The 13,295-nt window shown below is 44.9% G+C and overlaps 1 protein-coding gene across 2 annotated transcripts in view; it reads left to right on the top strand.

The window, feature by feature from the left end:
• The first annotated feature begins 1,669 nt into the window (after positions 1–1,669).
• Positions 1,670–13,295, top strand: part of LOC311245669 (SPRY domain-containing SOCS box protein 4-like) — a 154,896-nt gene continuing 143,270 nt past the window's right edge. For both annotated transcript variants that reach the window (XM_084335604.1, XM_084335605.1), the window contains exon 1: positions 1,670–1,924. The gene's annotated coding sequence lies outside the window, so the exon portion shown is untranslated. The remainder of the gene's footprint in view (positions 1,925–13,295) is intronic.

Below are 13,295 nucleotides of genomic sequence, written 5' to 3' on the forward strand. Positions count from 1 at the left end.
CCTCTAATACTGCCAATTGTATTAGTGTGAACGGCCAGCCAAGCTGGTGACAACCCCGGAGCTGTGAGCTGGAATCCAGCCGCTCCGGGGTTGGTGACGAACGCAATCTCCGTTACGCCACCTGACCGCCCAGACCAGTCTTATTAGTTTGTCTGTTTCATGCCAAGGAGGCATGATGTTATAGTATGTAAATGGTAAATAAATGGTAAATGGCTGCATTTATATAGCGCTTTTATCCAAAGCACTTTACAATTTGTTCCTCACATTTTACCCATTCACTCACACATTCACGGCGAACGCGACCATGCAAGGTGCCAACCTGCTCATCGGGAGCAATTAGGGGTTAAGTGACTTGCTCAAGGACACATCGACACGCTGCCCGGGAGGAGCGGGAATCGAACCGGGAATCTGCGGATTGCCAGACGACTGCTCTACCGCCCGAGCCACTGTCGCCCCCTGAAGTATTGTTACTAATCATTATATGCCATGTTACTAGTCATCATATGCCAAAGTGGTCTACACAGACACACTAGAGTCCATAACAACTATTGGTCCATTATGTGAGTTAGGTGTGTTCTTATTGGTCCATGATGTGAGTTAGGTGTTTTCCTATTGGTCCATGATGTGAGTTAGGTTTCCTCCTATTAGTCCATGATGTGAGTTAGGTCAGTCTGACCAGCATCCAAAGCCCACTGCATACACACGCCTACCCCCCCCCCCCCCCCCACACACACACACACACACACACACACACAGACAGATAGATAGATATATGAGAGAGTGTTTTGACATTGTTCGATGGATCAAATCCCAAAGGGAAATAAAAGTGCAGAGTAGACAGTTCTTTTTACTCATGTGTCAAGCATGTCAAAGGCAGTAAGGGCAGAGCCTGCAAACAAACATACACACACACATGCACACACACACGCACACACACACACACACACACACACGCACCATGGACTTTATTCACCATGATTTATTGGCATGGAAGTGACAAAAATAAAAAACACCACCAAAGCATAAAGCTATAATAATTTCATCAATCTGCATTGATTAAGTCCTGCTAGTCTCCCACTGTGCTTTCATACAGTAGGGGGTATATTAGGCAAACCCCTATCTGTAGGCCAAATGATCTTTCCTTACATTCATATGAGAGAGTCACCTGTAGATGATGTTGGGTAAAAAGCAATGGTTCTCGAGCGTTTTTGTTTTGGTGGGTGACCCCATACAGTATTGAGGTCAAAAGATTCCTGTGACCCAAACATTTCTTGCACATGGAAATCATGTGCCTTTCAAGTCATACCGTATGACAGAATGTAAGAATGAATGCTTTGACTTGAAAGGAGCATTAATCATAGGGATTCCATATTCATACCACGGGACGATCACACATGAGGTCCCGAGTCCGACCCCGGACCCCCCAGGGTTGAGATAAATCCAGGTTTGTGGGCATATGGTGGTTTAGGCCTGTAGCAGGGGAGAGAAGGAGTGGAGTATACTTGGAGGCTGCAGCCCTACGCTTCTACACTAGTCTCTGTTCATCACCTATTCCTCATCCCATCCCTCCAGCTACGTGGCCAATCAGCGCGTCCCAGGAACACATGAATGGTGATATCCCTTCCACGGAATAGAGAGAGAGAGAGAGCGTTTGTGTATGTGAGAGAGAGAGAGAAGGCTGGCGGAACAAAGAAGCCGCCCGTCGCGAAATCCCCGTCTTCTTCTTCAAAAGCTAGAATAACTCGACTCCCCCAAAAAACTAAAGAAAAACACATTTGTTTGCCTATTTTTTTGGCAAATAGTGAATGTCCCCAAACGAAAAGCTTCGACGAAAACAAGAAAAGTCGGAGGTGTTTTCTGCACGGCTTGTTCGGGAACTCTTGGTCGCTGCTGCTGGATCTCGAGGCGAGGCTTCTTCTTGAACGTGAGTCAAATATTTTGTTATTATGGTGTTGATGATGAGAACAACCCTTTTTATTAGGAAACCATTGGTCGCGTTTTGATATTGCGAGAATCGGCAAACTTGCCATGTTTACAACTTTTGTCGCCCTGTATGTATTTGTAATCTGGTCATTTGGGTGTAGTAGGTTCACACTGGTGGTGGTGGGAAAGCAATAGAACCAAACAAACTGTTTGTGTGAGAACATTTAATTCGAGAGTTATTGGAAACAAGACAAGTACCAAATCAAATGCCACCACCTTGGGAAAACGCCGTGTGTATTTCCTTAGTATGTTAATCCCGTACCCACGGTTCTCTCTCTGCGCCTTTAGCCTGGCTGCGGAAATTGCTAATAGATTCAATAAACAACAAAGGAGAGATTCCGTACTAGGCATCCCCCCATGTATTTCAATTGTTCAGTGAAACGTGTGCGCTGTGGTGGCAAATTGATGCATTTAATTTTCGACAATGTATATAAACCACTTAACTTTTATTTTAAGGCCTTGGGAACTTTGTAACAACACGAGTAGGTTTGTTTGCCTGCTTATTGTTTCCACTCAGCAGCAGCACACGCTGACATCATCATTCCCCCCCCCCACCCACACAGCCAGGTGAGCAAACACGTTAAAGGCCCAGTCTGTGCTTTTTGGGAGCGATCCGGATTGGGAAGGACTGTTGTTTGCATGGAAAACGGTCTCCGTTCAATTTGATCTTTTATTATCGGTTTGCTCGCTATTGAAAAGGCGAACTGCTTTGGAGAAGCCTGTAACCACACACCATCTGCTTTGCCCTCTCCTGGGTGTTGGCAGGCTACTGTCCAGATCAAGTGTTGTATGAGGGTTTGTGTGGGTGGACCGCAGCAGATGGTAAGATGGGAGAGCTGTATCCAGCTGATATGATGGCTAACTGCTTTTCTTTGTTGTGCCTATTATCAGTCGGGTTGATATAAGAGATCCCCTTTTATCTTGCTAAGTGTCACCGCCCGGTTTCTTTAGTCTAACGGTTACCCATCATAACCAATTAAATGACGGCTGGCTTGAAGTCCTGCTGGGCGCCCTTCATGGGTCTACAGTGGAAAGTCCCCTATTGTTCTGATGGAGCTTCTATTGACCCTCAACACTTCAAACTACCGCCATCTGTGATTTAACCTCGTGGCCTGTGACATCAGTTGACCTTTAACCCCCTCCGTCCATGCCACCTGGGTGGGTGTCATCCACAGTGCAGCCCAGGCCACAGAGGTCAGGGTTCAACAGCAGAACCCCCCCCCCCTACTCAAATCCAGCCAGAGTAAACAGGAGCCCAAGAGAAAGGCAGTCACAATACTGCTGTCTGCAGCTCCCCCTGTATAACAGGCCCAGCCGACCACCGCTTTGGCTGCTTTGGCTTCATACCAGGCCTAGATATTGGAGAATTGAACAAGACGTAGCTAATATTTAGTAGTAGCTAATATGTCGGGATGTATATGAACACTGGTATCTGGAGAATTTCCCCAAATATAATAGCAGGGGCCTTGCATCAGAAATACAAAGCGAAGCCACTTGGATGTTCTGCGATATTTGATACATGGAATTTGGAAAGATTCAAATCTCCCTAATGGAGAAGATTAACGGTCAACACTAAACGTTCTACATCTAAATGTTTCAGTAAATTAAATGACTGACTTGAAAATCGGTAGGCTATACGAGGTCCTATTGGCTATCAGTGTATCCTTCCTTGCTAACATTGAAATGGCTTGGATTGACTGGCTCGCTAATTCCATGTGAAATGGAGAGCCTTCATTCTATATGGTACCCTTTCAGATATTATCCTAGGGGTCGAAGTTTATATTTCGTCACCCCGTCATAGGGCTGGACTATTTTTATTCTCAATTATGCTGTTTGCTTCCAACAATTATGAAAACAAGATAATCAACTTTGAGTCGGGTCATGTTTTTTTTCTTTTTTGTGAATTATATTTAAACATCAAGGAAATCCACTGTTTAAAATGTTCAACAAATGCATGATTTTCCAAGTTTCCAAAGTCGATGAGTAATCGTGCAGCCCTACCACATCGTCATGCCACTGTGCCTGTGTTGAATCTCCCTCATAGGTAGGCCACACCAGGCCTGACCATTGTGTTGGTGTCATTTAAGTGTTTGGTGCGGTTGAATCGAATCCAACTCATGTCCGCACCAAACAACCTGGTCGGCCTGTTTTGAGGTGGTCTCAGTCCTCAAATTAAATTTAAATTAACTCGGGAGCTGTTTGTTTTTGAGGTGTAAAGGCAATTGGACCAAACCAGTAAAAGAGCATTCAATGAAGCTGATTGGGCAGGTTTTGTAGAATCCACCCCACATATTACTAAATGTGCGATCTTTCATCATCATAAGGTTATTATTTTCACTGCTGGTAAGCTCAAAATAGCTGAAAAATGTAATGCTAAACAAATACCTTGCATGCATAAGTCAGGTGATCGTAGCCTAGACAGTGGCACATAATTAATCATTGACAGTACAGTGGAAAACATGCAGTATTTGTGCAAGTAAAAGTTGTGATCACAAGATTATTTTTGTTCACATATGTTCATTACATTTCAAAATTTGTTCCAATAATAGGCTAACCTGCGTGATCACGTGGCTTTGTTGTATTTGTTCATTTTGTCAATTGGCAACGTGAAACATAACTGAACCAATAACAATGGCAACAATAGTAAGAATTTCACATGTGCCCTAACGAAGGCCAAATCATGTTGGGGTTTAATGTTCTACAATTGAACTGACCAAGCAAAAAAAAAAACTCATTGGAGGAGGCATTTCTTTGCGGTCCAGCTCTGTGTGTGTGTGCCTCCTTGCATAGCATGCATCAGATTGGGGGGGTGTATTGGGGCTCGTCAGTTGGGACCACACATCCATCTTCATCTGTTTGGACTCTGTGTCCTCCTGGGCCACCAGCAGTCCCGGGGACTTGATTAGAGAGAGAGTGTTTAGATCCTGTCTTCTCAGTACCTTCATTTATCACAGCACACATTGGTGCTAGTAGCTGGTTAGAGCGAGCCTGAGGAAAGTTGTTGACACTGTAAATGTAGGACTGTCCAGTGTACGCATCCAATCCACAGAGTGGAGCCGACACAAGGTAACGTTGTCATTAGCATTTAACGTAAATCTATAATGTTATTTGCTAGTTGAAATTATGGCTAGTAAATAATGTAATGGCTACATGTAATGGCTGGTTAAGAACGTAAATCAATATGGTGAGGAGGTTTAGTAGTGGTGAGGACGTTTAGTAGTGGTGAGGAGGTTTAGTAGTAGTGAGGAGGTTTAGTAGAGGTGAGGAGGTTTAGTAGTAGTTACTAGTGAGGAGGTTTAGTAGTGAGGAGGTTTAGTAGTAGTTATGAGGTTTAATAGTGGTGAGGAGGTGTAGTAGTAGGAGGTTTAGTAGAGGTGAGGAGGTGTAGTAGTAGGAGGTTTAGTAGAGGTGAGGAGGTTTAGTAGTAGTTACTAGTTAGGCCGTTTAGTACGGTGGTGTAGTGGTCAAACACTGTCGCCTCACAGCAAGAAGGTCCAGGGTTCGATTCCCGCTTGGGGACCAGGTTTCCATGATGCCAGTTACCCAGGTGGGGTATCTCCCAGGCCTTTCTGTGTGGAGTTTGCATGTTCTCCCCGTGCTCACAAGGGTTTCCCCCCCGATAAGATAAACCCAATGGAAAAACATGCACAACAAGATCGCTAACGCTGTGGCGTCCTTGACGAAGACGGACAGGAGCACTTGGATTGGTCCCCTGGCGCGGCTCATGTTGACGCCTGTCTGCTCCCGGCTGCCCTTGGGGGGGGAAGGACGATGGGATGGGTTAATCGCAGAGACTAATCGCATGTGTGCCGATTCATGACCTCTGAGCAGGTCCTAAATTATTATTATTTATTATTAGTAGTTACTAGTTAGGAGGTTTAGTAGTAGTTGGGGAACAAAATAAGTGCCCGCAAACCGCTAATGGCAGGCAGATTTAAGGTTTGGCGACTAACAATGAGAGGTCTGCCCGCCACCTGGCGTGTAGTTCATATCGATACTTTATTTTGAAAATCCTGTGCGGGTCTCATTTCCGCCCCCAAGCGCAGCTCCAGTCATAATATCTATGGCTCTGTTAGCTAACAACGTTCGGTTCATATGATACTCTTATTTTGAAAACCTGTGGCAACTCCGCAAGTCATATCCGCCCAGTCCGTGCTTCTGCTCGCATTAAAGCCGAGCGGGGCTACACAGCAGTGCGCCTATTTTGCGAGCCGAAATAAGTCTGGTGTTTTTTTTCTTTCACAACGGGTCAAATGCATCTAACATGCGTTGCATCGTCGCCATTCCTTTATGCCCACATCGCCCGAAATGAACGTTACATTGGCGTAAACTAACAAGCTAATCCTGATAAGCGGCAGAGCCATAGAGAACAGCAGACGGTGTGGACTGGGGAACGGGAAATGGGGGGGGGGGGGGGGGGGCAGGGCACTCTCCCTTTCTCTGTGTGTGTGCGTGCGTTTGGAAAGACGATGAAGTCACTAGTCAGGACTCAGGACAGGAGTATATTATAGTAAACTGAGGATTACTGAGGATGGACAGATAATGTTGATATTCAAATATAAAAAAGTTTCGAGAGGAGTGGAAGTTTGAAGACAGACTAGACTACAATATGATGCGGTGGTGGTGAGTTGAAACAGTGTGTGTGTCCCAACCCCACTTCTATGTTTCAATAAATTATTTGCATTTAAAACTATTAACGCTGACTCATTCCTTCAGTCCACTCAAAATTAGGCTAATATTCCTTATGTTGTTTATGATATTAGTTGAAAATAGCATAGGAGAGTATTATATAGTAATAATAACACGATATACTAAAAAGCTATTTATAATTTTTGGCTGGTAAAAAATCTGCCTGGCTGGTAGTTTTTAAAATCTACCAGCCAAATGGCTGGTAAGTCAAAAAGTTCATTTTTTCCCCTGGTAGTAGTTACTAGTTAGGAGGTTTAGTAGTAGTGAGGAGGTTTAGTAGTAGTTACTAGTTAGGAGGTTTAGTAGTGGTGAGGAGGTTTAATAGTGGTGAGGAGGTGTAGTAGTAGGAGGTTTAGTAGAGGTGAGGAGGTTTAGTAGTAGTTACTAGTTAGGAGGAGGTTTAGTAGTAGTTACTAGTTAGGAGGTTTAGTAGAGGTGAGGAGGTTTAGTAGTATGAAACAAACAAACGCATTATGGAATGGATTATCCAGTTGTATGTCGGTCATATTTAACTCTTATCAAACAAAACCTCTTGAACTTAACTCTTTCAGTGCCACGCCTGGTTTTCCGTTTTACCGCTTGAATGCCACCATCGGCGCCAATGTTAACGTTAATATCGCCTAATCTATGTTTTAAATTATGGCTGTGTCTAATCTGCCCATCGCATTATCAAAGACTATTTTCCAGTCAGTGCTGTGAAGGCAGATTGTTTTTTTATCGCGTCGTTTCTGTTTCAGAGCAGTTAGAAAAGGCCCCGTTTTGATATAAAAAACAGCTCATTCTGGAGCATTCTATGAAAATCGTCTTTTAGTGGAATATTCCACAACGTTGATATTCGTCAGCCTTTTTATGAATCGTTTTCAAATAAACGCTAGATGATCAATATTATACGTGCACGCAAGCACATTACGGCCGCGCACTGATAATCGCTCCGTTGATTTCCTCACAGACTTTTACAGTGAAACCGAAAGAAGACATTTCACAAAACAGCTTATAACTTCATCAAACTTACTCCGATTATCCTACCACTGATAACATAGAGTCCTTACCTGACATCAGATGGTATCCAACTGGTATATTCCAATTCCTGATCACCATTCGAAAAAATCGATACGTGTATGGATCCAACGCGACACTGTAGATCTCCATGATCCGCGGGGATCTGAGGCTCCAGAATGAACTGTGGTAACCCCGGCTGGATCAGTGAACTGGAAAATGTGGAGTACCGGATTTTTTCCCCTATCTTCATTTTCATTGAGTCCATTCCAAAATCACTTATGTCATCTGGGAGACGACAGGGGGCGCTTTTTTCCACAGTGATCACCGGTGCAGCTCGGCTATACTCGGGTAGGCTCGGGTGATGCAATAATTTTTCAGATCGCAAAAAATAATAATAATAATAATTCCGAGAAATCTCGTGAGTGGCACGCAACCACCTATAAAAAAACCAGAGAAATCTCGTGAGTGGCACTGAAAGAGTTAAAATCACCTCGATCACATTTGGTAGGAATTTTTATCACGCACTGTCAGTCACTTCCCTTTTCTATGGAACCAATCCACAGTAATGAATAATGATGTCTGATCCTTTTTCATGTCACAACTTCTTTTCTATGGAACCAATCCACAGTAATGATGTCACAGCCTCTTCACTGCTGTTGTTGACACAGTGGAAATATCTTACTTCTCAATAGTCGAGTGTGAATGAAGTCTTATTCTTTGCATGTTTTGTGTGTGTGTCACTAGCCATCATTAAATGAATGATTTGGGTAATGATGAATCGGGAGGAGGAGGCCTCGTCTCGATAGGGTTCAGGCTCCCGGCCATCAGAGTACGCGTACACAACGGCAAGCACTGGCCACTCATAATGTACAGTACACACACGCGCTCAACTTTCTTGTTCCAGAAAACAAGTGGGCTGCTGTGACTCAAGATAAGAGACAGGCTTGTGAAGCTAAACAACATTTCAGGCTACTTTGATGATGTGCTCGTTATCCTGCCAACTCGTGCCGGTGGGATCTCTGGCTAATTTATGGTGACAAATGAGGCAGGGGAAATGACCCCATCTCTCCCCTCAGCCCCGCCTGCGTCTGCCCTCCTGTGTCAAGTGGCAGTCAGTCCCACCGACAGCTGTGCGTGTGACAACGGCTGCATAATGACTGCTCATTCTCTCACTCTCTTGCTTTTCTCCCACTCCTGTCGTTCTCTCTCTCTTGTTGTCCAGCCAGCTCGTACTGGTACATTACCCCCCCCCCCCTTTTTTAGCTCTCACTTTTTATGTGACTTTTTGTTGTTGCTCATTAAAAAAGCAATGAATATTTCATATGGGAGGCATTTGTCTCTGAAAGCAGTGGTGAATAATCAGAAAGTTAGGTGTCTGAGAGGTATTTTATTTTGGTGTCTCCTTCTGTTCCCTGTCTCTTTCTGTCCCCTTCTCTCTCTGTTCCCTCGGTCTGTATTTCTTGGTCTCCTTCTGTTCTCTCTGTCTCTCTCTGTACTAGGGGTGGGAATCACCAGTTTCATCACGATACGATACGATATCGATTCTTTGGACAACGATACGATATTTGCCGATATCACAGTCTGCTACGATACGATACGTTCGATTCCGGTGCCTGCAATCGATATGAGACGATATTATGTGCCCATTTAACACAATCAGTCACATTTAGATCAACTATTTAGATCAACTAAAAAAAGGCTATGGAAATATCAATTGTTTTTCATTTAAATGTCTGGAAGAGCTCAAAAATAAAAACGTCAATCTATTGTTTTTAATACAAATGGACCTCCTGTTCACTGTAAAGTGCCACGTTTTTATATATTGAGCTTTAAAGTTTAAGTAAAATGTTTTGGAACTCACAACACGCAAGCTAAAACCCCTTCCTCTCCCAACTGTTCCTACAATTGTTTTATGTTGCATGATGATCATGAATACATTTATTATGTATTCATGTTTAAATATCAACATTATCTGTCCATCCTCAGTAAATAATATCAATATAATAATACTCCTGACTTCATTTGGTCTTTACACACACACACACACAGAATGCCCCTCCTCCTTCCCCTCTCCTCTTCTCTCACGGTTAGCTTAAGCAGCTAACCTAACGTTAATTTAGATCTGCCCACGCGACGTGGGCATAAAGGAATGGCGATGATGCAAACCATGTTGGATGCATATGACCCGTTGCAGGGGGAAAACTGCACAGACTTCGGGTCGCAAAATAGACTCTCTGAAGCCCTGCTCTCGCTCTGCTGTACAGAGCTACACTGAGTTTCACAATACTGGGCGCGGGGCGGATATGACGTCGCCGGATTTTCAAAATAAGAGTATCTCAATATGAATCTATCTTTTTACGTTGAATCGATCCTATTTGATTATTGATAATATATCGATCTGGATCGATGTATCGTCCCATCCCTACTCTGTTTCCCTCTGTCCCCCACAGCATCGAGCAGGTATACCCTGTGGATGGTGTCACACCAAAACCTAATTTATGGGGACTTTTAATCTGGACCGGGGGGAAAATCACGCTGTGTCCTCGGATACCAAAGCAACCGGCAACACCCAACCCACGCCCCACGCCTTCGCGCCCGTCTCCACCGTGAGAGACACCGGTTCCTGACAGGGAGCGAGCGAGCGAGCGAACTAGAGACGAAATCGCGCGCGACACTGTCCTGATATGAGGCGGCGCATGTCCGAGTGTCTGTGTGTGTTACCTGGAAGCACACGTGGGGGGGGGGGGGGGCTGCGATTCTTGACCAATAAAAAGTGTTTAGGGGCGGGACTCGGCCGCGTAATCGCTCAACTAGAGACACAGCGAGCGAATATCTGAGGGGTGGACGACATCGCTGCTCAGTTCGCTGTCGCTCGCGGCAGGTCAGGATAGTCTGATTGAAACTAATACATTTTAATCATTTTCGCAATCACGCTCGCTCGCGTCGCTCCCTGTCAGGAAGGGGTGAGAGGGAGGAAATGAATCAACTCTCTGCAGGACGGCCCACACTGCTGCGTCAGCCCAGCAACACCTCCCCCCCCCCCCCCCCCCCCCCAACCCCACCCTCAACTTCGTGACGCACGTATACCAGCTAGCACTCGTCTCGGTTGGCCCGTCGCTGGTACACTGTTGCACTTAGTATCCCAAGCTCTCACTTGGCCGTCCTCGCAGACGCACGTTCAGTCACACCCACTCTCTCTCTCCCTCACACAGACGCACACTCGCACATAAACGGCACACAGCCTCCACACAACAGGCCTGTGTCAGCAGGGAGGCGGTCGGTGTAGCCAGTGTGCGTGATGCTGACTCAGTAGAATGTTAATGTTTTGAAATCCCATTAGGAGCGATCTGGTGCGGCGCGGTGGCCTAGAGGTTTAAGGGGACAGCAGGTTGTTTTGAAAAGGCCAGCCTGCCATCGTGTTCCACTGTGTAATATAATCTAATCACTTGAGCAGTTTCCCTCTGAATTGAATTGCTCATATTTCGATATAGAAATTTTTTTCACCCCACCACTCGTATTCATTTACTCTTCAAGGCTGTTTTCAGTGATGTTGGACGTGTGCAACACGGAGAGAATAATGGGCGATACCAGTGCATACATTAATTTTTTTTTATTATATAAATTATACTTTTTCTTTTTTTTTAATATACAGCTACTGTTTTATATATACTGTTTTTTAGTAATAACTAGAAAGTAATGGTATTTATTCAACAACAGGTGATTGATTAATGATACTAATACAAATCTATACAATGAGTATGGGGCTGCAGCACTGCAGATATACCCTACTCCAATGATCCACACAGACATTATTCGTTGCTGCACTTGCTTCCAGAAGGCTCCGTTGAAGTAGCACAGAGGATCTGTTGTGATTTTTGCACAATAAATATTCAACATTCTCTTTTGATACTCCGCCTCAGACTCTTATCATTTGGCACTAAAAGCTAAACATTGTCACCGATATGGCTGTCCGCAACATGTCATTAATTGTGTACGCGAGGTGGTTCAGTGACGACGCTAACGTTAGCTAGCATGAGCTACCGGGAGATGGAAAGACTGTAACTTTACTGGTGAAAATGTGATTTACGTTGGAATACTCCTTTGCCAACTTGCTGTACTTTGCTTGCAGGTCTGCAGCCATTATTGCTGGATTATGAATAGCCCCAACTTTAGCCAAGGTAACGTTATGGCTAAACCTTTAACGTTAGTTAATGCTAGCTTTCGGTTAGCTGTTCAATGCTAATAACACCACCAAGCGAACCCATCAGAACTTCTTGTCAACACCGCTCTGACGGGAGGATGGCATTTAAGAAAGTATCTGCTGTTAAAATGACAAACGGCACTGACACTTTAATTCACGGTCGGTTAAACACACGTTTGTTTTATAATGCTCACAGCAGACCGCAGTGTTGTTGATAAATTACGTGGGGCCGGGGGGATTTAAGTTCCGCAAAAAAAGGTTCCGCACCGTTGCAATCGTACAGTGCACAGCCCATACTGTACCGGAGGACCACATTGACGCGGTACAGTACGTATCCGCGTACCGTTACACCCCTAATGGGCCGGTGGATGGTGGCCATTTTGTGTCAGACATTAATAGTGTTTCCCTTCAGGGTCTCGCATGTTACGCGTGGAGCTGGTAAACGGGGGCAGGCAAGATGCATGGATGAACAGTGGAAAGGACTGTGGTGCATCCAAGATACGTCTGAGTTTATTGTTTTAAGTTTGATTTGTGGTGTGCTTGTCTGATGCTATTGTTGGCCACAAACACTATTTAAAAAACATTTGACTGTCTGCTTACTGACATAATTTTTTTTTATCCCCATTTCTCCTGTTTTTTCTGTTCTCCCATCCCAATTTAGTCGTTATGCCAATTCCCCCCTCCCCTTCCTGGTCGTTGCTCGCATGTGCCCCCCACTGGTCGGTCTAGGGAGCCCTGAAGTCTATCAGATGCTTCCTCCAAGACATAGGAGACAGCCAGCAGCATTTTTTTTCACCTGCCAGCACGGACTCTCATTGGTGAGGTGTAACGTGTGGGAGGTCACACTACCCTCACCATCTCCCTCCCTCGCTGTGCAGGCGCCCTGACCGACCTGTAGGAGTCGCTGTTTACAACGACCAGAATACCACCCCACCGGCTTCCCTCCCGCTGACTGACAATTGAGCCAGTATGACGGACGGCCAAGCCGGAGGCAACGCTGACAGCCGGATTTGATACCAGTGTCTCTCGCATTGGTGACAAGCGCTTAGTCCGCTGCGCCACCCAGCCGCCTTGGCTTACTGAAATTTGAAAGGAATATAAGTTTCTTTATTAGGCTACAATACATCATAGCTGACCAGCGTGTTAACCACAGACTTCCAATTTCAGCTTGCTGGACACTGTCACCGCTTCCTCTGACCCAGTACACTGCTTGCCAGTTTTCTTCTGTCATCCTACTGGATAATTGGATATAAAGGTCCTAAAGCCCCACAGGTTGTACTTTAATTGAAATCTAACCATCTCAGCCAAAGCACCACCAAGTGGGAAGTCGGGCCCAATTCTAGGCTGAAGGCTTAATACTCAATAAGACATGTCTGGTGTAATACGCTCTACTTAATTGAACAGGAGCCTTGTCAGCGGCTTA

Source organism: Notolepis coatsorum (assembly GCF_963971535.1).
Source record: "Notolepis coatsorum genome assembly, chromosome: 1".
NCBI classification, from domain to species: domain Eukaryota; kingdom Metazoa; phylum Chordata; class Actinopteri; order Aulopiformes; family Paralepididae; genus Notolepis; species Notolepis coatsorum.